At 45.5% G+C, this 22326-nt stretch overlaps 13 non-coding genes across 13 annotated transcripts; all 13 read right to left on the bottom strand.

Moving 5' to 3' along the window:
• Positions 1-3146: 3146 nt before the first annotated feature.
• On the bottom strand, positions 3147-3219 carry trnak-cuu (transfer RNA lysine (anticodon CUU)). Its single transcript has one exon. It is a non-coding gene; the product is annotated as a tRNA-Lys (tRNA).
• Positions 3220-4136: 917 nt separating this feature from the next.
• trnak-cuu (transfer RNA lysine (anticodon CUU)) lies at positions 4137-4209 on the bottom strand. The gene has a single exon. It is a non-coding gene; the product is annotated as a tRNA-Lys (tRNA).
• Positions 4210-5632: 1423 nt separating this feature from the next.
• trnaq-cug (transfer RNA glutamine (anticodon CUG)) lies at positions 5633-5705 on the bottom strand. Its single transcript has one exon. It is a non-coding gene; the product is annotated as a tRNA-Gln (tRNA).
• Positions 5706-8579: 2874 nt separating this feature from the next.
• Positions 8580-8652, bottom strand: trnak-cuu (transfer RNA lysine (anticodon CUU)). Its single transcript has one exon. It is a non-coding gene; the product is annotated as a tRNA-Lys (tRNA).
• A 927-nt stretch (positions 8653-9579) lies between these two features.
• Positions 9580-9652, bottom strand: trnak-cuu (transfer RNA lysine (anticodon CUU)). Its single transcript has one exon. It is a non-coding gene; the product is annotated as a tRNA-Lys (tRNA).
• A 427-nt stretch (positions 9653-10079) lies between these two features.
• Positions 10080-10152, bottom strand: trnak-cuu (transfer RNA lysine (anticodon CUU)). The gene has a single exon. It is a non-coding gene; the product is annotated as a tRNA-Lys (tRNA).
• A 427-nt stretch (positions 10153-10579) lies between these two features.
• On the bottom strand, positions 10580-10652 carry trnak-cuu (transfer RNA lysine (anticodon CUU)). Its single transcript has one exon. It is a non-coding gene; the product is annotated as a tRNA-Lys (tRNA).
• Positions 10653-11079: 427 nt separating this feature from the next.
• trnak-cuu (transfer RNA lysine (anticodon CUU)) lies at positions 11080-11152 on the bottom strand. Its single transcript has one exon. It is a non-coding gene; the product is annotated as a tRNA-Lys (tRNA).
• Positions 11153-11579: 427 nt separating this feature from the next.
• On the bottom strand, positions 11580-11652 carry trnak-cuu (transfer RNA lysine (anticodon CUU)). Its single transcript has one exon. It is a non-coding gene; the product is annotated as a tRNA-Lys (tRNA).
• Positions 11653-12079: 427 nt separating this feature from the next.
• On the bottom strand, positions 12080-12152 carry trnak-cuu (transfer RNA lysine (anticodon CUU)). Its single transcript has one exon. It is a non-coding gene; the product is annotated as a tRNA-Lys (tRNA).
• Positions 12153-13079: 927 nt separating this feature from the next.
• On the bottom strand, positions 13080-13152 carry trnak-cuu (transfer RNA lysine (anticodon CUU)). Its single transcript has one exon. It is a non-coding gene; the product is annotated as a tRNA-Lys (tRNA).
• Positions 13153-13577: 425 nt separating this feature from the next.
• trnak-uuu (transfer RNA lysine (anticodon UUU)) lies at positions 13578-13650 on the bottom strand. Its single transcript has one exon. It is a non-coding gene; the product is annotated as a tRNA-Lys (tRNA).
• Positions 13651-16106: 2456 nt separating this feature from the next.
• On the bottom strand, positions 16107-16179 carry trnak-cuu (transfer RNA lysine (anticodon CUU)). The gene has a single exon. It is a non-coding gene; the product is annotated as a tRNA-Lys (tRNA).
• Positions 16180-22326: the final 6147 nt, after the last annotated feature.

Below are 22326 nucleotides of genomic sequence, written 5' to 3'. Positions count from 1 at the left end.
TATGTCATTGAGATGACAGGTCAGAGTGCAGGCAGAGATAGAATACAATTTCATAGCCTTCTGTATCACCAGCTATGCAGTGTGGCAAGCTTGCTCGAAATTCCAAGCGGATGGCTGTTTGCGAAGTGCTTCGGCAGAGAAAATAATCACCTAACGTGGGGCTCGAACCCACGACCCTGAGATTAAGAGTCTCATGCTCTACCGACTGAGCTAGTCAGGTGCCTCAATGGTGATTTTGACTTGGTTTGAATATCGTACATCCCAGTTTCTGCAAAATATGGTGATCAGTGAGAGTGTTGTTGATGGATCCTGTGGTGCAATCTGTTAGCGTGTTGTACTTATACAGCAGTATACAGCAATTAGATGATAAGGTTATGAGTTCAAGCCCCACCAGGAGCAAGTATTGTTCTTAAAGCCTCTGCCTGTCTATTTCTTGTCCGGAAAATGATAATTTATTCAATCCATTTAGGAGTACAATTCATCGATAATAGGTATGTCATTGAGATGACAGGTCAGAGTGCAGGCAGAGATAGAATACAAATTCATAGCCTTCTGTATCACCAGCTATGCAGTGTGGCAAGCTTGCTCGAAATTCCAAGCGGATGGTTGTTTGCGCAGTGAGTTGGTGCTTCGGCAGAGAAAATAATCACCTAACACGGGGCTCGAACCCACGACCCTGAGATTAAGAGTCTCATGCTCTACCGACTGAGCTAGCCAGGTACCTCAATAGTATTTTTGACTTGGTACGAATATCGTACAGCCCAGTTTCTGCAAAATATGGTGATCAGTGAGAGTGTTGTTGATGGATCCTGTGGTGCAATCTGTTAGCGTGTTGTACTTATACAGCAGTATACAGCAATTAGATGATAAGGTTATGAGTTCAAGCCCCACCAGGAGCAAGTATTGTTCTTGAAGCCTCTGCCTGTCTATTTCTTGTCCGGAAAATGATAATTTATTCAATCCATTTAGGAGTACAATTCATCGGTAATAGGTATGTCATCGAGATGACAGGTCAGAGTGCAGGCAGAGATAGAAGACAAATTCATAGCCTTCTGTATCACCAGCTATGCAGGCTGGCAAGCCTGCTCGAAATTCCAAGCGGATGGCTGTTTGCGAAGTGAGTTGGTGCTTCGGCAGAGAAAATAATCACCTAACGTGGAGCTCGAACCCACGACCCTGAGATTAAGAGTCTCATGCTCTACCGACTGAGCTAGCCAGGTACCTCAATGGTGAGTTTGAGTTGGTTCGAATATCTTACATCCCAGTTTCTGCAAAATATGGTGATCAGTGCGTGTTGTTGATGGATCCTGTGGTGCAATCTGTTAGCGTGTTGTACTTATACAGGAGTATACAGCAATTAGATGCGAAGGTTATGAGTTCAAGGCCCACCAGGATCAAGTTTTCTTCTTGAAGCCTCTGCCTGTCTATTTCTTGTCCGGAAAATTATAATTTATTCAATCCATTTAGATGTACAATTCATTGGTAATAGGTATGTCATTGAGATGACAGGTCAGAGTGCAGGCAGAGATAGAATACAAATTCATAGCCTTCTGTATCACCAGCTATGCAGGCTGGCAAGCCTGCTCGAAATTCCAAGCGGATGGTTGTTTGCGAAGTGAGTTGGTGCTTCGGCAGAGAAAATAATCAACTAACGTGGGCTCGAAACCACGACTCTGAGATTAAGAGTCTCATGCTCTACCGACTGAGCTAGCCAGGTACCTCAATGGTGATTTTGAGTTGGTTTGAATATCGTACAGCCCAGTTTCTGCAAAATATGGTGATCAGTGAGAGTGTTGTTGATGGATCCTGTGGTGCAATCTGTTAGCGTGTTGTACTTATACAGCAGTATACATCAATTAGATGCGAAGGTTATGAGTTCAAGGCCCACCAGGATCAAGTTTTCTTCTTGAAGCCTCTGCCTGTCTATTTCTTGTCCGGAAAATTATAATTTATTCAATCCATTTAGATGTACAATTCATTGGTAATAGGTATGTCATTGAGATGACAGGTCAGAGTGCAGGCAGAGATAGAATACAAATTCATAGCCTTCTGTATCACCAGCTATGCAGGCTGGCAAGCCTGCTCGAAATTCCAAGCGGATGGTTGTTTGCGAAGTGAGTTGGTGCTTCGGCAGAGAAAATAATCAACTAACGTGGGCTCGAAACCACGACCCTGAGATTAAGAGTCTCATGCTCTACCGACTGAGCTAGCCAGGTACCTCAATGGTGATTTTGAGTTGGTTTGAATATCGTACAGCCCAGTTTCTGCAAAATATGGTGATCAGTGAGAGTGTTGTTGATGGATCCTGTGGTGCAATCTGTTAGCGTGTTGTACTTATACAGCAGTATACATCAATTAGATGCGAAGGTTATGAGTTCAAGGCCCACCAGGAGCAAGAATTGTTCTTGAAGCCTCTGCCTGTCTATTTCTTGTCCGGAAAATTATAATTTATTCAATCCATTTAGATGTACAATTCATTGGTAATAGGTATGTCATTGAGATGACAGGTCAGAGTGCAGGCAGAGATAGAATACAAATTCATAGCCTTCTGTATCACCAGCTATGCAGGCTGGCAAGCCTGCTCGAAATTCCAAGCGGATGGTTGTTTGCGAAGTGAGTTGGTGCTTCGGCAGAGAAAATAATCAACTAACGTGGGGCTCGAAACCACGACCCTGAGATTAAGAGTCTCATGCTCTACCGACTGAGCTAGCCAGGTACCTCAATGGTGATTTTGAGTTGGTTTGAATATCGTACAGCCCAGTTTCTGCAAAATATGGTGATCAGTGCGTGTTGTTGATGGATCCTGTGGTGCAATCTGTTAGCGTGTTGTACTTATACAGCAGTATACAGCAATTAGATGATAAGGTTATGAGTTCAAGCCCCACCAGGAGCAAGAATTGTTCTTGAAGCCTCTGCTTGTCTATTTCTTTCCCGGAAAATGATAATTTATTCAATCCATTTAGGAGTACAATTCATCGGTAATAGGTATGTCATCGAGATGACAGGTCAGAGTGCTGGCAGAGATAGAATACAAATTCATAGCCTTCTGTATCACCAGCTATGCAGGCTGGCAAGCCTGCTCGAAATTCCAAGCGAAATTCCAGGCTGTTTGCGAAGTGAGTTGGTGCTTCGGCAGAGAAAATAATCACCTAACGTGGGGCTCGAACCCACGACCCTGAGATTAAGAGTCTCATGCTCTACCGACTGAGCTAGCCAGGTACCTCAATAGTATTTTTGACTTGGTACGAATATCTTACAGCCCAGTTTCTGCAAAATATGGTGATCAGTGAGAGTGTTGTTGATGGATCCTGTGGTGCAATCTGTTAGCGTGTTGTACTTATACAGCAGTATACAGCAATTAGATGATAAGGTTATGAGTTCAAGCCCCACCAGGAGCAAGTATTGTTCTTGATGTCTCTGCTAGTCTATTTCTTGTCCGGAAAATGATAATTTATTCAATCCATTTAGGAGTACAATTCATTGGTAATAGGTATGTCATTGAGATGACAGGTCAGAGTGCAGGAAGAGATAGAATACAAATTCACAGCCTTCTGTATCACCAGCTATGCAAGCCTGCTCGAAATTCCAAGCTCCAGGCTGTTTGTGAAGTGAGTTGGTGCTTCGGCAGAGAAAATAATCACCTAACGTGGAGCTCGAACCCACGACCCTGAGATTAAGAGTCTCATGCTCTACCGACTGAGCTAGCCAGGTACCTCAATGGTGATTTTGAGTTGGTTCGAATATCGTACATCCCAGTTTCTGCAAAATATGGTGATCAGTGCGTGTTGTTGATGGATCCTGTGGTGCAATCTGTTAGCGTGTTGTACTTATACAGCAGTATACAGCAATTAGATGCGAAGGTTATGAGTTCAAGGCCCACCAGGAGCAAGTATTCTTCTTGAAGCCTCTGCCTGTCTATTTCTTGTCCGGAAAATGATAATTTATTCAATCCATTTAGGAGTACAATTCATTGGTAATAGGTATGTCATTGAGATGACAGGTCAGAGTGCAGGCAGAGATAGAATACAAATTCATAGCCTTCTGTACCACCAGCTATGCAGTGTGGCAAGCTTGCTCGAAATTCCAAGCGGATGGTTGTTTGCGAAGTGAGTTGGTGCTTCGGCAGAGAAAATAATCACCTAACGTGGGGCTCGAACCCACGACCCTGAGATTAAGAGTCTCATGCTCTACCGACTGAGCTAGCCAGGTACCTCAATGGTGAGTTTGAGTTGGTTCGAATATCTTACATCCCAGTTTCTGCAAAATATGGTGATCAGTGCGTGTTGTTGATGGATCCTGTGGTGCAATCTGTTAGCGTGTTGTACTCATACAGGAGTATTCAGCAATTAGATGCGAAGGTTATGAGTTCAAGGTCCACCAGGAGCAAGTATTCTCTTTGAAGCCTCTGCCTGTCTATTTCTTGTCCGGAAAATGATAATTTTTTAATCAATTTAGGAGTACAATTCACCGGTAATAGGCATGTCATTGAGATGACAGGTCAGAGTGCAGGCAGAGATAGAATACAAATTCATAGCCTTCTGTATCACCAGCTATGCAGTGTGGCAAGCTTGCTCGAAATTCCAAGCGGATGGTTGTTTGCGCAGTGAGTTGGTGCTTCGGCAGAGAAAATATTCACCTAACATGGGGCTCGAACCCACGACCCTGAGATTAAGAGTCTCATGCTCTACCGACTGAGCTAGCCAGGTACCTCAACAGTATTTTTGACTTGGTACGAATATCGTACAGCCCAGTTTCTGCAAAATATGGTGATCAGTGAGAGTGTTGTTGATGGATCCTGTGGTGCAATCTGTTAGCGTGTTGTACTTATACAGCAGTATACAGCAATTAGATGCGAAGGTTATGAGTTCAAGCCCCACCAGGAGCAAGTATTGTTCTTGAAGCCTCTGCCTGTCTATTTCTTGTCCGGAAAATTATAATTTATTCAATCCATTTAGGAGTACAATTCACCAGTAATAGGTATGTCATTGAGATGACAGGTCAGAGTGCTGGCAGAGATAGAATACAAATTCATAGCCTTCGGTATCACCAGCTATGCAGTGTGGAAAGCTTGCTCGAAATTCCAAGCGGATGGTTGTTTGCGAAGTGAGTTGGTGCTTCGGCAGAGAAAATAATCAACTAACGTGGGCTCGAAACCACGACCCTGAGATTAAGAGTCTCATGCTCTACCGACTGAGCTAGCCAGGTACCTCAATGGTGATTTTGAGTTGGTTTGAATATCGTACAGCCCAGTTTCTGCAAAATATGGTGATCAGTGAGAGTGTTGTTGATGGATCCTGTGGTGCAATCTGTTAGCGTGTTGTACTTATACAGCAGTATACATCAATTAGATGCGAAGGTTATGAGTTCAAGGCCCACCAGGATCAAGTTTTCTTCTTGAAGCCTCTGCCTGTCTATTTCTTGTCCGGAAAATTATAATTTATTCAATCCATTTAGATGTACAATTCATTGGTAATAGGTATGTCATTGAGATGACAGGTCAGAGTGCAGGCAGAGATAGAATACAAATTCATAGCCTTCGGTATCACCAGCTATGCAGTGTGGAAAGCTTGCTCGAAATTCCAAGCGGATGGTTGTTTGCGAAGTGAGTTGGTGTTTCGGCAGAGAAAATAATCACCTAACGTGGGGCTCGAACCCACGACCCTAAAATTCAGAGTCTCATGCTCTACCGACTGAGCTAGCCAGGTACCTCAATGGTGATTTTGAGTTGGTTCGAATATCGTACATCCCAGTTTCTGCAAAATATGGTGATCAGTGCGTGTTGTTGATGGATCCTGTGGTGCAATCTGTTAGCGTGTTGTACTTATACAGCAGTATACAGCAATTATATCCTTCCTGTTTGGCCCTGTCCGGGGGTGTCCTCGGAGTGGGCCACAGTGTCTCCTGACCCCTCCTGTCTCAGCCTCCAGTATTTTGCTGCAGTAGTTTATGTGTCGGGGGGCAAGGGTCAGTTTGTTATATCTGGAGTACTTCTCCTGTCCTATTCGGTGTCCTGTGTGAATCTAAGTGTGCGTTCTCTAATTCTCTCCTTCTCTCTTTCTCTCTCTCGGAGGACCTGAGCCCTAGGACTATGCCCCAGGACTACCTGACATGATGACTCCTTGCTGTCCCCAGTCCACCTGGCTGTGCTGCTGCTCCAGTTTCAACTGACCTGAGCCCTAGGACCATGCCCCAGGAATACCTGACATGATGACTCCTTGCTGTCCCCAGTCCACCTGACTGTGCTGCTGCTCCAGTTTCAACTATTCTGCCTTATTATTATTCGACCATGCTGGTCATCTATGAACATTTGAACATCTTGACCATGTTTTGTTATAATCTCCACCCGGCACAGCCAGAAGAGGACTGGCCACCCCACATAGCCTGGTTCCTCTCTAGGTTTCTTCCTAGGTTTTGGCCTTTCTAGGGAGTTTTTCCTAGCCACCGTGCTTCTACACCTGCATTGCTTGCTGTTTGGGGTTTTAGGCTGGGTTTTTGTACAGCACTTTGAGATATCAGCTGATGTACGAAGGGCTATATAAATAAATTTGATTTGATTTGATTTGAATTAGATGCGAAGGTTATGAGTTCAAGGCCCACCAGGAGCAAGTATTCTTCTTGAAGCCTCTGCCTGTCTATTTCTTGTCCGGAAAATGATAATTTATTCAATCCATTTAGGAGTACAATTCATTGGTAATAGGTATGTCATTGAGATGACAGGTCAGAGTGCAGGAAGAGATAGAATACAAATTCATAGCCTTCTGTATCACCAGCTATGCAGTGTGGCAAGCCTGCTCGAAATTCCAAGCGGATGGCTGTTTGCGAAGTGAGTTGGTGCTTCGGCAGAGAAAATAATCACCTAATGTGGGGCTCGAACCCACGACCCTGAGATTAAGAGTCTCATGCTCTACCGACTGAGCTAGCCAGGTACCTCAGTAGTGTTTTTGACTTGGTACGAATATCGTACAGCCCAGTTTCTGCAAACTATGGTGATCAGTGAGAGTGTTGTTGATGGATCCTGTGGTGCAATCTGTTAGCGTGTTGTACTTATACAGCAGTATACAGCAATTAGATGATAAGGTTATGAGTTCAAGCCCCACCAGGAGCAAGTATTGTTCTTGAAGCCTCTGCCTGTCTATTTCTTGTCCGGAAAATTATAATTTATTCAATCCATTTAGGAGTACAATTCACCAGTAATAGGTATGTAATTGAGATGACAGGTCAGAGTGCAGGCAGAGATAGAATACAAATTCATAGCCTTCGGTATCACCAGCTATGCAGTGTGGAAAGCTTGCTCGAAATTCCAAGCGGATGGTTGTTTGCGAAGTGAGTTGGTGTTTCGGCAGAGAAAATAATCACCTAACGTGGGGCTCGAACCCACGACCCTAAAATTAAGAGTCTCATGCTCTACCGACTGAGCTAGCCAGGTACCTCAATGGTGATTTTGAGTTGGTTCGAATAGATACATCCCAGTTTCTGCAAAATATGGTGATCAGTGCGTGTTGTTGATGGATCCTGTGGTGCAATCTGTTAGCGTGTTGTACTTATACAGCAGTATACAGCAATTATATCCTTCCTGTTTGGCCCTGTCCGGGGGTGTCCTCGGAGTGGGCCACAGTGTCTCCTGACCCCTCCTGTCTCAGCCTCCAGTATTTATGCTGCAGTAGTTTATGTGTCGGGGGGCTAGGGTCAGTTTGTTATATCTGGAGTACTTCTCCTGTCCTATTCGGTGTCCTGTGTGAATCTAAGTGTGCGTTCTCTAATTCTCTCCTTCTCTCTTTCTCTCTCTCAGAGGACCTGAGCCCTAGGACTATGCCCCAGGACTACCTGACATGATGACTCCTTGCTGTCCCCAGTCCACCTGGCTGTGCTGCTGCTCCAGTTTCAACTGACCTGAGCCCTAGGACCATGCCCCAGGAATACCTGACATGATGACTCCTTGCTGTCCCCAGTCCACCTGACTGTGCTGCTGCTCCAGTTTCAACTATTCTGCCTTATTATTATTCGACCATGCTGGTCATCTATGAACATTTGAACATCTTGACCATGTTTTGTTATAATCTCCACCCGGCACAGCCAGAAGAGGACTGGCCACCCCACATAGCCTGGTTCCTCTCTAGGTTTCTTCCTAGGTTTTGGCCTTTCTAGGGAGTTTTTCCTAGCCACCGTGCTTCTACACCTGCATTGCTTGCTGTTTGGGGTTTTAGGCTGGGTTTTTGTACAGCACTTTGAGATATCAGCTGATGTACGAAGGGCTATATAAATAAATTTGATTTGATTTGATTTGATTTGAATTAGATGCGAAGGTTATGAGTTCAAGGCCCACCAGGAGCAAGTATTCTTCTTGAAGCCTCTGCCTGTCTATTTCTTGTCCGGAAAATGATAATTTATTCAATCCATTTAGGAGTACAATTCATTGGTAATAGGTATGTCATTGAGATGACAGGTCAGAGTGCAGGAAGAGATAGAATACAAATTCATAGCCTTCTGTATCACCAGCTATGCAGTGTGGCAAGCCTGCTCGAAATTCCAAGCGGATGGCTGTTTGCGAAGTGAGTTGGTGCTTCGGCAGAGAAAATAATCACCTAACGTGGGGCTCGAACCCACGACCCTGAGATTAAGAGTCTCATGCTCTACCGACTGAGCTAGCCAGGTACCTCAGTAGTGTTTTTGACTTGGTACGAATATCGTACAGCCCAGTTTCTGCAAAATATGGTGATCAGTGAGAGTGTTGTTGATGGATCCTGTGGTGCAATCTGTTAGCGTGTTGTACTTATACAGCAGTATACAGCAATTAGATGATAAGGTTATGAGTTCAAGCTCCACCAGGAGCAAGTATTGTTCTTGAAGCCTCTGCCTGTCTATTTCTTGTCCGGAAAATGATAATTTATTCAATCCATTTAGGAGTACAATTCATTGGTAATAGGTATGTCATTGAGATGACAGGTCAGAGTGCAGGAAGAGATAGAATACAAATTCATAGTCTTCTGTATCACCAGCTATGCAGTGTGGCAAGTTTGCTCGAAATTCCAAGCGGATGGTTGTTTGCGAAGTGAGTTGGTGCTTCGGCAGAGAAAATAATCACCTAACGTGGAGCTCGAACCCACGACCCTGAGATTAAGAGTCTCATGCTCTGCCGACTGAGCTAGCCAGTTACCTCAATGGTGATTTTGAGTTGGTTCGAATATCGTACAGCCCAGTTTCTGCAAAATATGGTGATCAGTGAGAGTGTTGTTGATGGATCCTGTGGTGCAATCTGTTAGCGTGTTGTACTTATACAGCAGTATACAGCAATTAGATGATAAGGTTATGAGTTCAAGCTCCACCAGGAGCAAGTATTGTTCTTGAAGCCTCTGCCTGTCTATTTCTTGTCCGGAAAAGGATAATTTATTCAATCCATTTAGGAGTACAATTCATCGGTAATAGGTATGTCATTGAGATGACAGGTCAGAGTGCAGGCAGAGATAGAATACAAATTCATAGTCTTCTGTATCACCAGCTATGCAGTGTGGCAAGTTTGCTCGAAATTCCAAGCAGATGGTTGTTTGCGAAGTGAGTTGGTGCTTCGGCAGAGAAAATAATCACCTAACGTGGGGCTCGAACCCACGACCCTGAGATTAAGAGTCTCATGCTCTACCGACTGAGCTAGCCAGGTACCTCAATGGTGATTTTGAGTTGGTTCGAATATCGTACATCCCAGTTTCTGCAAAATATGGTGATCAGTGAGAGTGTTGTTGATGGATCCTGTGGCGCAATCTGTTAGCGTGTTGTACTTATACAGCAGTATACAGCAATTAGATGATAAGGTTATGAGTTCAAGCCCCACCAGGAGCAAGTATTGTTCTTGAAGCCTCTGCTAGTCTATTTCTTGTCCGGAAAATGATAATTTATTCAATCCATTTAGGAGTACAATTCATCGGTAATAGGTATGTCATTGAGATGACAGGTCAGAGTGCAGGCAGAGATAGAATACAAATTCATAGCCTTCTGTATCACCAGCTATGCAGTGTGGCAAGCTTGCTCGAAATTCCAAGCGGATGGTTGTTTGCGAAGTGACTTGGTGCTTCGGCAGAGAAAATAATCACCTAACGTGGGGCTCGAACCCACGACCCTGAGATTAAGAGTCTCATGCTCTACCGACTGAGCTAGCCAGGTACCTCAATAGTATTTTTGACTTGGTACGAATATCGTACAGCCCAGTTTCTGCAAACTATGGTGATCAGTGAGAGTGTTGTTGATGGATCCTGTGGTGCAATCTGTTAGCGTGTTGTACTTATACAGCAGTATACAGCAATTAGATGATAAGGTTATGAGTTCAAGCCCCACCAGGAGCAAGTATTGTTCTTGAAGCCTCTGCCTGTCTATTTCTTGTCCGGAAAATGATAATTTATTCAATCCATTTAGGAGTACAATTCATCGGTAATAGGTATGTCATTGAGATGACAGGTCAGAGTGCAGGCAGAGATAGAATACAAATTCATAGCCTTCTGTATCACCAGCTATGCAGTGTGGCAAGCTTGCTCGAAATTCCAAGCGGATGGTTGTTTGCGAAGTGAGTTGGTGCTTCGGCAGAGAAAATAATCACCTAACGTGGGGCTCGAACCCACGACCCTGAGATTAAGAGTCTCATGCTCTACCGACTGAGCTAGCCAGGTACCTCAATGGTGATTTTGAGTTGGTTCGAATATCGCACATCCCAGTTTCTGCAAAATATGGTGATCAGTGAGAGTGTTGTTGATGGATCCTGTGGTGCAATCTGTTAGCGTGTTGTACTTATACAGCAGTATACAGCAATTAGATGATAAGGTTATGAGTTCAAGCTCCACCAGGAGCAAGTATTGTTCTTGAAGCCTCTGCCTGTCTATTTCTTGTCCGGAAAAGGATAATTTATTCAATCCATTTAGGAGTACAATTCATCGGTAATAGGTATGTCATTGAGATGACAGGTCAGAGTGCAGGCAGAGATAGAATACAAATTCATAGTCTTCTGTATCACCAGCTATGCAGTGTGGCAAGTTTGCTCGAAATTCCAAGCAGATGGTTGTTTGCGAAGTGAGTTGGTGCTTCGGCAGAGAAAATAATCACCTAACGTGGGGCTCGAACCCACGACCCTGAGATTAAGAGTCTCATGCTCTACCGACTGAGCTAGCCAGGTACCTCAATGGTGATTTTGAGTTGGTTCGAATATCGTACATCCCAGTTTCTGCAAAATATGGTGATCAGTGAGAGTGTTGTTGATGGATCCTGTGGCGCAATCTGTTAGCGTGTTGTACTTATACAGCAGTATACAGCAATTAGATGATAAGGTTATGAGTTCAAGCCCCACCAGGAGCAAGTATTGTTCTTGAAGCCTCTGCTAGTCTATTTCTTGTCCGGAAAATGATAATTTATTCAATCCATTTAGGAGTACAATTCATCGGTAATAGGTATGTCATTGAGATGACAGGTCAGAGTGCAGGCAGAGATAGAATACAAATTCATAGCCTTCTGTATCACCAGCTATGCAGTGTGGCAAGCTTGCTCGAAATTCCAAGCGGATGGTTGTTTGCGAAGTGACTTGGTGCTTCGGCAGAGAAAATAATCACCTAACGTGGGGCTCGAACCCACGACCCTGAGATTAAGAGTCTCATGCTCTACCGACTGAGCTAGCCAGGTACCTCAATAGTATTTTTGACTTGGTACGAATATCGTACAGCCCAGTTTCTGCAAACTATGGTGATCAGTGAGAGTGTTGTTGATGGATCCTGTGGTGCAATCTGTTAGCGTGTTGTACTTATACAGCAGTATACAGCAATTAGATGATAAGGTTATGAGTTCAAGCCCCACCAGGAGCAAGTATTGTTCTTGAAGCCTCTGCCTGTCTATTTCTTGTCCGGAAAATGATAATTTATTCAATCCATTTAGGAGTACAATTCATCGGTAATAGGTATGTCATTGAGATGACAGGTCAGAGTGCAGGCAGAGATAGAATACAAATTCATAGCCTTCTGTATCACCAGCTATGCAGTGTGGCAAGCTTGCTCGAAATTCCAAGCGGATGGTTGTTCGCGAAGTGAGTTGGTGCTTCGGCAGAGAAACTAATCACCTAACGTGGGGCTCGAACCCACGACCCTGAGATTAAGAGTCTCATGCTCTACCGACTGAGCTAGCCAGGTACCTCAATGGTGATTTTGAGTTGGTTCGAATATCGCACATCCCAGTTTCTGCAAAATATGGTGATCAGTGAGAGTGTTGTTGATGGATCCTGTGGCGCAATCTGTTAGCGTGTTGTACTTATACAGCAGTATACAGCAATTAGATGATAAGGTTATGAGTTCAAGCCCCACCAGGAGCAAGTATTGTTCTTGAAGCCTCTGCTAGTCTATTTCTTGTCCGGAAAATGATAATTTATTCAATCCATTTAGGAGTACAATTCATTGGTAATAGGTATGTCATTGAGATGACAGGTCAGAGTGCAGGCAGAGATAGAATACAAATTCATAGCATTCTGTATCACCAGCTTTGCAGGCTGGCAAGCCTGCTCGAAATTCCAAGCGGATGGCTGTTTGCGAAGTGAGTTGGTGCTTCGGCAGAGAAAATGATCACCTAACGTGGGGCTCGAACCCACGACCCTGAGATTAAGAGTCTCATGCTCTACCGACTGATTTAGCCAGGTAACTCAGTAGTATTTTTGACTTGGTACGAATATCGTACAGCCCAGTTACTGCAAAATATGGTGATCAGTGAGAGTGTTGTTGATGGATCCTGTGGTGCAATCTGTTAGCGTGTTGTACTTATACAGCAGTATACAGCAATTAGATGATAAGGTTATGAGTTCAAGCCCCACCAGGAGCAAGTATTGTTCTGGAAGCCTCTGCCTGTCTATTTCTTGTCCGGAAAATTATAATTTATTCAATCAATTTAGGAGTACAATTCATCGGCAATAGGTATGTCATTGAGATGACAGGTCTGAGTGCAGGCAGAGATAGAATACAAATTCATATCCTTCTTTATCACCAGATATGCAGGGTGGCAAGCCTGCTCGAAATTCCAAGCGGATGGTTGTTTGCGAAGTGAGTTGGTGCTTCGGCAGAGAAAATAATCACCTAACGTGGGGCTCGAACCCACGACCCTGAGATTAAGAGTCTCATGCTCTACCGACTGAGCTAGCCAGGTACCGCAATAGTGTTTTTGACTTGGTACGAATATCGTACTTCCCAGTTTCTGCAAAATATGGTGTTCAGTGAGTGTTGTTGATGGATCCTGTGGTGCAATCTGTTAGCGTGTTGTACTTATACAGCAGTATACAGCAATTAGATGATAAGGTTATGAGTTCAAGCCCCACCAGGAGCAAGTATTGTTCTGGAAGCCTCTGCCTGTCTATTTCTTGTCCGGAAAATGATAATTTATTCAATCAATTTAGGAGTACAATTCATCGGCAATAGGTATGTCATTGAGATGACAGGTCTGAGTGCAGGCAGAGATAGAATACAAATTCATATCCTTCTTTATCACCAGATATGCAGTGTGGCAAGCCTGCTCGATATTCCAAGCGGATGGCTGTTTGCGAAGTGACTTGGTGCTTCGGCAGAGAAAATAATCACCTAACGTGGGGCTCGAACCCACGACCCTGAGATTAAAAATCTCATGCTCTACCGACTGAGCTAGCCAGGTACCTCAATAGTATTTTTGACTTGGTACGAATATCGCACAGCCCAGTTTCTGCAAAATATGGTGATCAGTGAGAGTGTTGTTGATGGATCCTGTGGTGCAATCTGTTAGCGTGTTGCACTTATACAGCAGTATACAGCAATTAGATGATAAGGTTATGAGTTCAAGCCCCACCAGGAGCAAGTATTGTTCTTGAAGCCTCTGGCTGTCTATTTCTTGTCCGGAAAATAATTTATTCAATCCATTTAGGAGTACAATTCATCGGTAATAGGTATGTCATTGAGATGACAGGTCAGAGTGCAGGCAGAGATAGAATACAAATTCATAGCCTTCTGTATCACCAGCTATGCAGTGTGGCAAGCTTGCTCGAAATTCCAAGCGGATGGCTGTTTGCGAAGTGAGTTGGTGCTTCGGCAGAGAAAATAATCACCTACGTGGGGCTCGAACCCACGACCCTGAGATTAAGAGTCTCATGCTCTACCGACTGAGCTAGCCAGGTACCTCAATGGTGATTTTGAGTTGGTTCGAATATCGTACATCCCAGTTTCTGCAAAATATGGTGATCAGTGAGAGTGTTGTTGATGGATCCTGTGGTGCAATCTGTTAGCGTGTTGTACTTATACAGCAGTATACAGCAATTAGATGACAATTAGATGACAATTAGATGACAATTAGATTAGATGACAATTAGATGACAAGAGTTCAAGCCCCACCAGGAGCAAGTATTCTTCTTGAAGCCTCTGCCTGTCTATTTCTTGTCCGGAAAATGATATTTTTTCAATCCATTTAGGAGTACAATTCATCGGTAATAGCTATGTCATTGAGATGACAGGTCAGAGTGCAGGCAGAGATAGAATACAAATTCATAGCCTTCTGTATCACCAACTATGCAAGCCTGCTCGAATTTCCAAGCGGATGGTTGTTTGCGAAGTGAGTTGGTGCTTCGGCAGAGAAAATAATCACCTAACGTGGGGCTCAAACCCACGACCCTGAGATTAAGAGTCTCATGCTCTACCGACTGAGCTAGCCAGGTACCGCAATTGTGATTTTGAGTAGGTTTGAATATCGTACATCCCAGGTTCTGCAAAATATGGTGATCAGTGAGAGTGTTGTTGATGGATCCTGTGGTGCAATCTGTTAGCGTGTTGTACTTATACAGCAGTATACAGCAATTAGATGACAAGGTTATGAGTTCAAGCCCCACCAGGAGCAAGTATTCTTCTTGAAGCCTCTGAATGTCTATTTCTTGCCCGGAAAATGATAATTTATTCAATCCATTTAGGAGTACAGTTCATTGGTAATAGGTATGTCATTGAGATGACAGGTCAGAGTGCACGCAGAGATAGAATACAAATTCATAGCCTTCTGTATCACTAGCTATGCAGGGTGGCAAGCCTGCTTGAAATTCCAAGCGGATGGCTGTTTGCAAAGTCAGTTGGTGCTTCGGCAGAGAAAATACGCACCTAACGTGGGGCTCGAACCCACGACCCTGAGATTAAGAGTCTCATGCTCTACCGACTGAGCTAGCCAAGTACCTCAATAGATGTTTTGACTTGGTACGAATATCGTACAGCCCAGTTTCTGCAAAATATGGTGATCAGTGAGAGTGTTGTTGATGGATCCTGTGGTGCAATCTGTTAGCGTGTTGTACTTATACAGCAGTATACAGCAATTAGATGACAAGGTTATGAGTTCAAGCCCCACCAGGTGCAAGTATTCTTCTTGAATCCTCTGCCTGTCTATTTCTTGCCTAGAAAAGGGGCATTTATTCAATCCATTTAGGAGTACAATTAATCGGTAATAGGTATGTCATTGAGATGACAGGTCAGAGTGCAGGCAGAGATAGAATACAAATTCATAGCCTTCTGTATCACCAGCTATGCAGGGTGGCAAGCCTGCTCGAAATTCCAAGCGTATGGCTGTTTGCGAAGTGAGTTGGTGCTTCGGCAGAGAAAATAATCACCTAACGTGGGGCTCGAACCCATAACCCTGAGATTTAGAGTCTCATGCTCTACCGACTGAGCTGGCCAGGTACCTCAATGGTGATTTTGACTTGGTTTGAATATCGTACATTCCAGTTTCTGCAAAATATGGTGATCAGTGAGAGTGTTGTTGATGGATCCTGTGGTGCAATCTGTTAGCGTGTTGTACTTATACAGCAGTATACAGCAATTAGATGACAAGGTTATGAGTTCAAGGCCCACCAGGAGCAAGTATTCTTCTTGAAGCCTCTGCCTGTCTATTTCTTGTCCGGAAAATGATATTTTTTCAATCCATTTAGGAGTACAGTTCATTGGTAATAGGTATGTCATTGAGATGACAGGTCAGAGTGCAGGCAGAGATAGAATACAAATTCGTAGCCTTCTGTATCACCACCTATCCAGGGTGGCAAGCCTGCTCGAAATTCCAAGCGGATGGTTGTTTGCGAAGTGAGTTGGTGCTTCTGCAGAGAAATGAATCACCTAACGTGGGGCTCGAACCCACGACCCTGAGATTAAGAGTCTCATGCTCTACCGACTGAGCTAGCCAGGTACCTCAATGGTGATTTTGACTTGGTTTGAATATCGTACAGCCCAGTTTCTGCAAAATATGGTGATCAGTGAGAGTGTTGTTGATGGATCCTGTGGTGCAATCTGTTAGCGTGTTGTACTTATACAGCAGTATACAGCAATTAGATGATAAGGTTATGAGTTCAAGCCTCACCAGGAGCAAGTATTGTTCTTGAAGCCTCTGCCTGTCTATTTCTTGTCCGGAAAATGATATTTTTTCAATTCAGGCAGAGATAGAATACAAATTCATAGCCTTCTGTATCACCAGCTATGCAGGCTGGCAAGCCTGCTCGCAATTCCAAGTGGATGGCTGTGTGCGAAGTGAGTTGGTGCTTCGGCAGAGAAAATAGTCACCTAACGTGGGGCTCGAACCCACGACCCTGAGGTTAAGAGTCTCATGCTCTACCGACTGAGCTAGCCAGGTACCGCAATGGTGATTTCGAGTTGGTTCGAATATCGTACATCCCAGTTTCTGCAAAATATGGTGATCAGTGATTGTTGTTGATGGATCCTGTGGTGCAATCTGTTAGCGTGTTGTACTTATACAGCAGTATACAGCAATTAGATGACAAGGTTATGAGTTCAAGCCCCACCAGGAGCAAGTATTGTTCTTGAAGCCTCTGCCTGTCTATTTCTTGTCCGGAAAATGATAATTTATTCAATCCATTTAGGAGTACAATTCATCGGTAATAGGTATGTCATTGAGATGACAGGTCAGAGTGCAGGCAGAGATAGAATACAAATTCATAGCCTTCTGTATCACCAGATATGCAGGCTGGCAAGCCTGCTCGAAATTCCAAGCGGATGGCTGTTTACGAAGGCAGAGAAAATAGGCAGAGAAAATAATTACCAAACGTGGGGCTCGAACACACGACCCTGAGATTAAGAGTCTCATCCTCTACCGACTGAGCTAGACAGTTACCTGATTTTGTCTGCAAATCGTACAGCTCCGTTTCTGCAAAATATGATGATCAGTGAGATTGTTTGTTAATGGATCCTGTGGTGCAATTGTAACCAATGTGAAATTGCTTGCTAGTCAGCGGTGGTGCGTGCTAATAGCGTAACAATTGGTGACGTCACTTGCTCTGAGACCTTGAAGTAGTGGTTCCCCTTGCCCTGCAAGGGCCGAAGCTTTTAGGGAGCAATTGGTAACGATGCTTTGAGTGGGACTGTTGATGTGTGCAGAGGATCCCTGGTTGACACCCGGGTAGGGGCGAGGGGACGGATTAAAGTTATACTGTTACATTGATGCTGTTGACCCGGATCACTGGTTGATATTACTATCACCTACCCTCCAGTATTTATAGTTCTGGGACTGAGTACTGATAGAACCATCACCTACCCTACAGTATTTATAGTTCTGGGACTGAGTACTGATAGAACCATCACCTACCCTACAGTATTTATAGTTCTGGGACTGAGTACTGATAGAACCATCACCTACCCTACAGTATTTATAGTTCTGGGACTGGGTACTGATAGAGCCATCACCTACCCTCCAGTATTTATAGTTCTGGGACTGAGTACTGATAGAACCATCACCTACCCTACAGTATTTATAGTTCTGGGACTGAGTACTGATAGAACCAACTGGGTTCCTGACTGACTGACTGAAACAATAGACTGACTGTCTGTCCTGATGTCACGTTATTATTAACATTATGATAATAACAGTATGATCAAAACAGTATGATCTCTGTGCTCCAATGGGAGTCTGGGTGGAGGATCCCCCCTGACCATCAGACCAATTAAATCTGCTCTCCACCAGGTCTGACCCCTCCGCCCATGAATATTCAGGAGGCAGAAGGCAAATGAAACCACCGCGGACACACAGTCGTGCACAACACACACGCACGCACACACACACACACACACACACACACACACACACACACACACACACACACACACACACACACACACACACACACACACACACACAGCCGTGCACAACAAAGAGGTTGGGGGAGAACAAAGGAGGGAGGAACGTAGCCTCTCTCCTCCTCTCATCTCCTCTCCTCTCCTCTCCTTTCCTCTCCTCTCCTCTCCTCAGCCCCTTCCCTCATGTCTTCCCTCTGCCTCCTCCCCCCTCTCCTCCTCTCCTGGCCCCTCCTCAGCCCCTTCCCTCCTGTCTTCCCTCTGCCTCCTCCCCACTCCTCCCCCTCCTCTCCCCTCCTCTACTCTCCTCTCCTTTCCTCACTTCTGAAGGAAAACCAACACAGATGTCATCAGATCTAACACCATCACACTGAGAGGACAGAGGTTGAGTCTGAAATGATACCCTATCTAGCACTGTGGGCCCTTCCTTTATAGAGCACTGTGGGCCCTTCCTTTATAGAGCACTGTGGGCCCTTCCTTTATAGAGCACTGTGGGCCCTTCCTTTATAGAGCACTGTGGGCCCTTCCTTTATAGAGCACTGTGGGCCCTTCCTTTATAGAGCACTGTGGGCCCTTCCTTCATAGAGCACTGTGGGCCCTTCCTTTATAGAGCACTGTAGGCCCTTCCTTTCTAGAGCACTGTGGGCCCTTCCTTTATAGAGCACTGTGGGCCCTTCCTTTATAGAGCACTGTGGGCCCTTTCTAGAGCACTGTGGGCCCTTCCTTTATAGAGCACTGTGGGCCCTTCCTTCATTGAGCACTGTGGGCCCTTCCTTTCTAGAGCACTGCGGGCCCTTCCTTTATAGAGCACTGTGGGCCCTTCCTTCATAGAGCACTGTGGGCCCTTCCTTTCTAGAGCACTGCGGGCACTTCCTTTATAGAGCACTGTGGGCCCTTCCTTTATAGAGCACTGTGGGACCTTCCTTTATAGAGCACTGTGGGCCCTTCCTTTATAGAGCACTGTGGGCCCTTCCTTCATAGAGCACTGTGGGCCCTTCCTTTATAGAGCACTGTGGGCCCTTCTTTTCTAGAGCACTGTGGGCCCTTCCTTTCTAGAGCACTGTGGGCCCTTCCTTTCTAGAGCACTGTGGGCCCTTCCTTTATAGAGCACTGTGGGCCCTTCCTTCATAGAGCACTGTGGGCCCTTCCTTCATAGAGCACTGTGGGCCCTTCCTTTCTAGAGCACTGTGGGCCCTTCCTTTCTAGAGCACTGTGGGCCCTTCCTTTCTAGAGCACTGTGGGCCCTTCCTTTATAGAGCACTGTGGGCCCTTCCTTTATAGAGCACTGTGGGCCCTTCCTTTATAGAGCACTGTGGGCCCTTCCTTCATAGAGCACTGTGGGCCCTTCCTTTCTAGAGCACTGTGGGCCCTTCCTTCATAGAGCACTGTGGGCCCTTCCTTTATAGAGCACTGTGGGCCCTTCCTTTCTAGAGCACTGTGGGCCCTTCCTTTCTAGAGCACTGTGGGCCCTTCCTTTATAGAGCACTGTGGGCCCTTCCTTTATAGAGCACTGTGGGCCCTTCCTTTATAGAGCACTGTGGGCCCTTCCTTCAGAGCACTGTGGGCCCTTCCTTTCTAGAGCACTGTGGGCCCTTCCTTTCTAGAGCACTGTGGGCCCTTCCTTTCTAGAGCACTGTGGGCCCTTCCTTCATAGAGCACTGTGGGCCCTTCCTTTCTAGAGCACTGTGGGCCCTTCCTTCATAGAGCACTGTGGGCCCTTCCTTTCTAGAGCACTGTGGGCCCTTCCTTTATAGAGCACTGTGGGCCCTTCCTTTCTAGAGCACTGTGGGCCCTTCCTTTCTAGAGCACTGTGGGCCCTTCCTTTCTAGAGCACTGTGGGCCCTTCCTTCATAGAGCATTAAAACAAGTCCTGCAGCAACAGAACATGTGAATCATTATGTGGATTATAATTAATGGACCTTCTTGAAGGGGTTGATATATATTGTTCTTTAAGGCAAGTTTCAAAGTGGAAATGTCTTTAGAAGCATTTAAAAAAAAACTCAAATACACTACTGCATTTCCTGCTGTGCACCACAACACATCAGGAGGGCCATAATCTCTGTGAATAAAAACCCTCAGAGCCTGTAAAATACACCGAGTCTCCCATTTTAAAAAACCCCAGACGGGAGAGTAGAGAAGAGGATGTGTGTCGGTGTGAAGCATTCATTTATTCAGTAAATAGTGGTGGAAACAGCTTCTCCTCCTCAGGGGCAGAGACCCCATCAATATTAGATGAAGCAAGGGAACACCCTACAGACAGGAGACTGGTGAAACTGGCCAGAGACCCCGTCGTCAGAGGAACACCCTACAGACAGGAGACTGGTGAAACTGGCCAGAGACCCCGTCGTCAGAGGAACACCCTACAGACAGGAGACTGGTGAAACTGGCCAGAGACCCCGTCGTCAGACAGGAGACTGGTGAAACTGGCCAGAGACCCCGTCGTCAGAGGAACACCCTACAGACAGGAGACTGGTGAAACTGGCCAGAGACCCCGTCGTCAGACAGGAGACTGGTGAAACTGGCCAGAGACCCCGTCGTCAGACAGGAGACTGATGAAACTGGCCAGAGACCCCGTCGTCAGAGGAACACCCTACAGACAGGAGACTGGTGAAACTGGCCAGAGACCCCGTCGTCAGACAGGAGACTGGTGAAACTGGCCAGAGACCCCGTCGTCAGACAGGAGACTGGTGAAACTGGCCAGAGACCCCGTCGTCAGACAGGAGACTGGTGAAACTGGCCAGAGACCCCGTCGTCAGACAGGAGACTGGTGAAACTGGCCAGAGACCCCAATCGTCAGACAGGAGACTGGTGAAACTGGCCAGAGACCCCGTCGTCAGACAGGAGACTGGTGAAACTGGCCAGAGACCCCGTCGTCAGACAGGAGACTGGTGAAACTGGAGGAACACCCTACAGACAGGAGACTGGTGAAACTGGCCAGAGACCCCGTCGTCAGACAGGAGACTGGTGAAACTGGCCAGAGACCCCGTCGTCAGACAGGAGACTGGTGAAACTGGCCAGAGACCCCGTCGTCAGACAGGAGACTGGTGAAACTGGCCAGAGACCCAGTCAGACCCTGGCCAGTCGTCAGACAGGAGACAAACTGGCCAGAGACCCCGTCGGGCCAGAGACCCCGTCGTCAGACAGGAGACTGGTGAAACTGGCCAGAGACCCCGTCGTCAGACAGGACCCCGTCGTCAGACAGGAGACTGGTGAAACTGGTGAAACTGACCAGAGACCCCGTCGTCAGACAGGAGACTGGTGAAACTGACCAGAGACCCCGTCGTCAGACAGGAGACTGATGAAACTGACCAGAGACCCCGTCGTCAGACAGGAGACTGGTGAAACTGACCAGAGACCCCGTCGTCAGACAGGAGACTGGTGAAACGAAAAATAATACAATCTATTTTTATTATATTATTAAACTATATTAGCTAATTATTTACCTTTATTTAACTAGGCAAGTCAGTTAAGAACAAATTATTTTCAATGACGGCCTAGGAACAGTGGGTTAACTGGCTGTTCAGGGGCAGAACGACAGATTTGTACCTTGTCAGCTCGGGGGTTTGAACTTGCAACCTTCCGGTTACTAGTCCAACGCTCTAACCACTAGGCTACCCTGCTAAACTGTTTTTTTCAAAATATAATTGTAATTCGTAATTCTTTCATATTATGTTATATTTATTATTGTATGTCTATACTAAATATAATATATTTTAATCATAATTTGTTTAACAATGAATCAAGTAAAGAAATCCTGCATCCACAGCACTAAATTGGGGATTTTATACAAGAAGGGAACAAGATGGATTGGATATCTTTATCAAATGAGTTATAAAGTGCTGTCTTCATAGATAGTGACATTAGATGGTGGAGCGGTGTCAAGCCCGCGGGGTGCAGGGGGTCTTCTTGTATATATAAAACATCTTTGGTCTTCATGTCTTCTTGTCAGTACAGACTTGGGGGGGGGGCTTGTATCCTGGCAACGCGCCATTGTCTCCACATGGTGCAGGGAGAGGCCGGCCCTCAGAGGAGAGACAATCTACTGTAGCCAAGGTGGAGGGAGTGAAACGGTATGACAGACACACACTAATGTTAGGAACACTCTGTTTCCTTCCTGCTCCTCTCTGCCATGATGCATCTCCATCTCTGGTCACTCCTGGGTTCCTCCGTATTGTCTGATGACATGTACAGTACATGGGCTGATAGCAGAGGCAGACTACAGTACATGGTCAGATATCAGAGGCAGACTACA

This window comes from Oncorhynchus clarkii, chromosome 2 (assembly GCF_045791955.1).
Source record: "Oncorhynchus clarkii lewisi isolate Uvic-CL-2024 chromosome 2, UVic_Ocla_1.0, whole genome shotgun sequence".
Taxonomy (NCBI): domain Eukaryota; kingdom Metazoa; phylum Chordata; class Actinopteri; order Salmoniformes; family Salmonidae; genus Oncorhynchus; species Oncorhynchus clarkii.
This window is presented reverse-complemented; position numbering and strand designations above follow the sequence as displayed.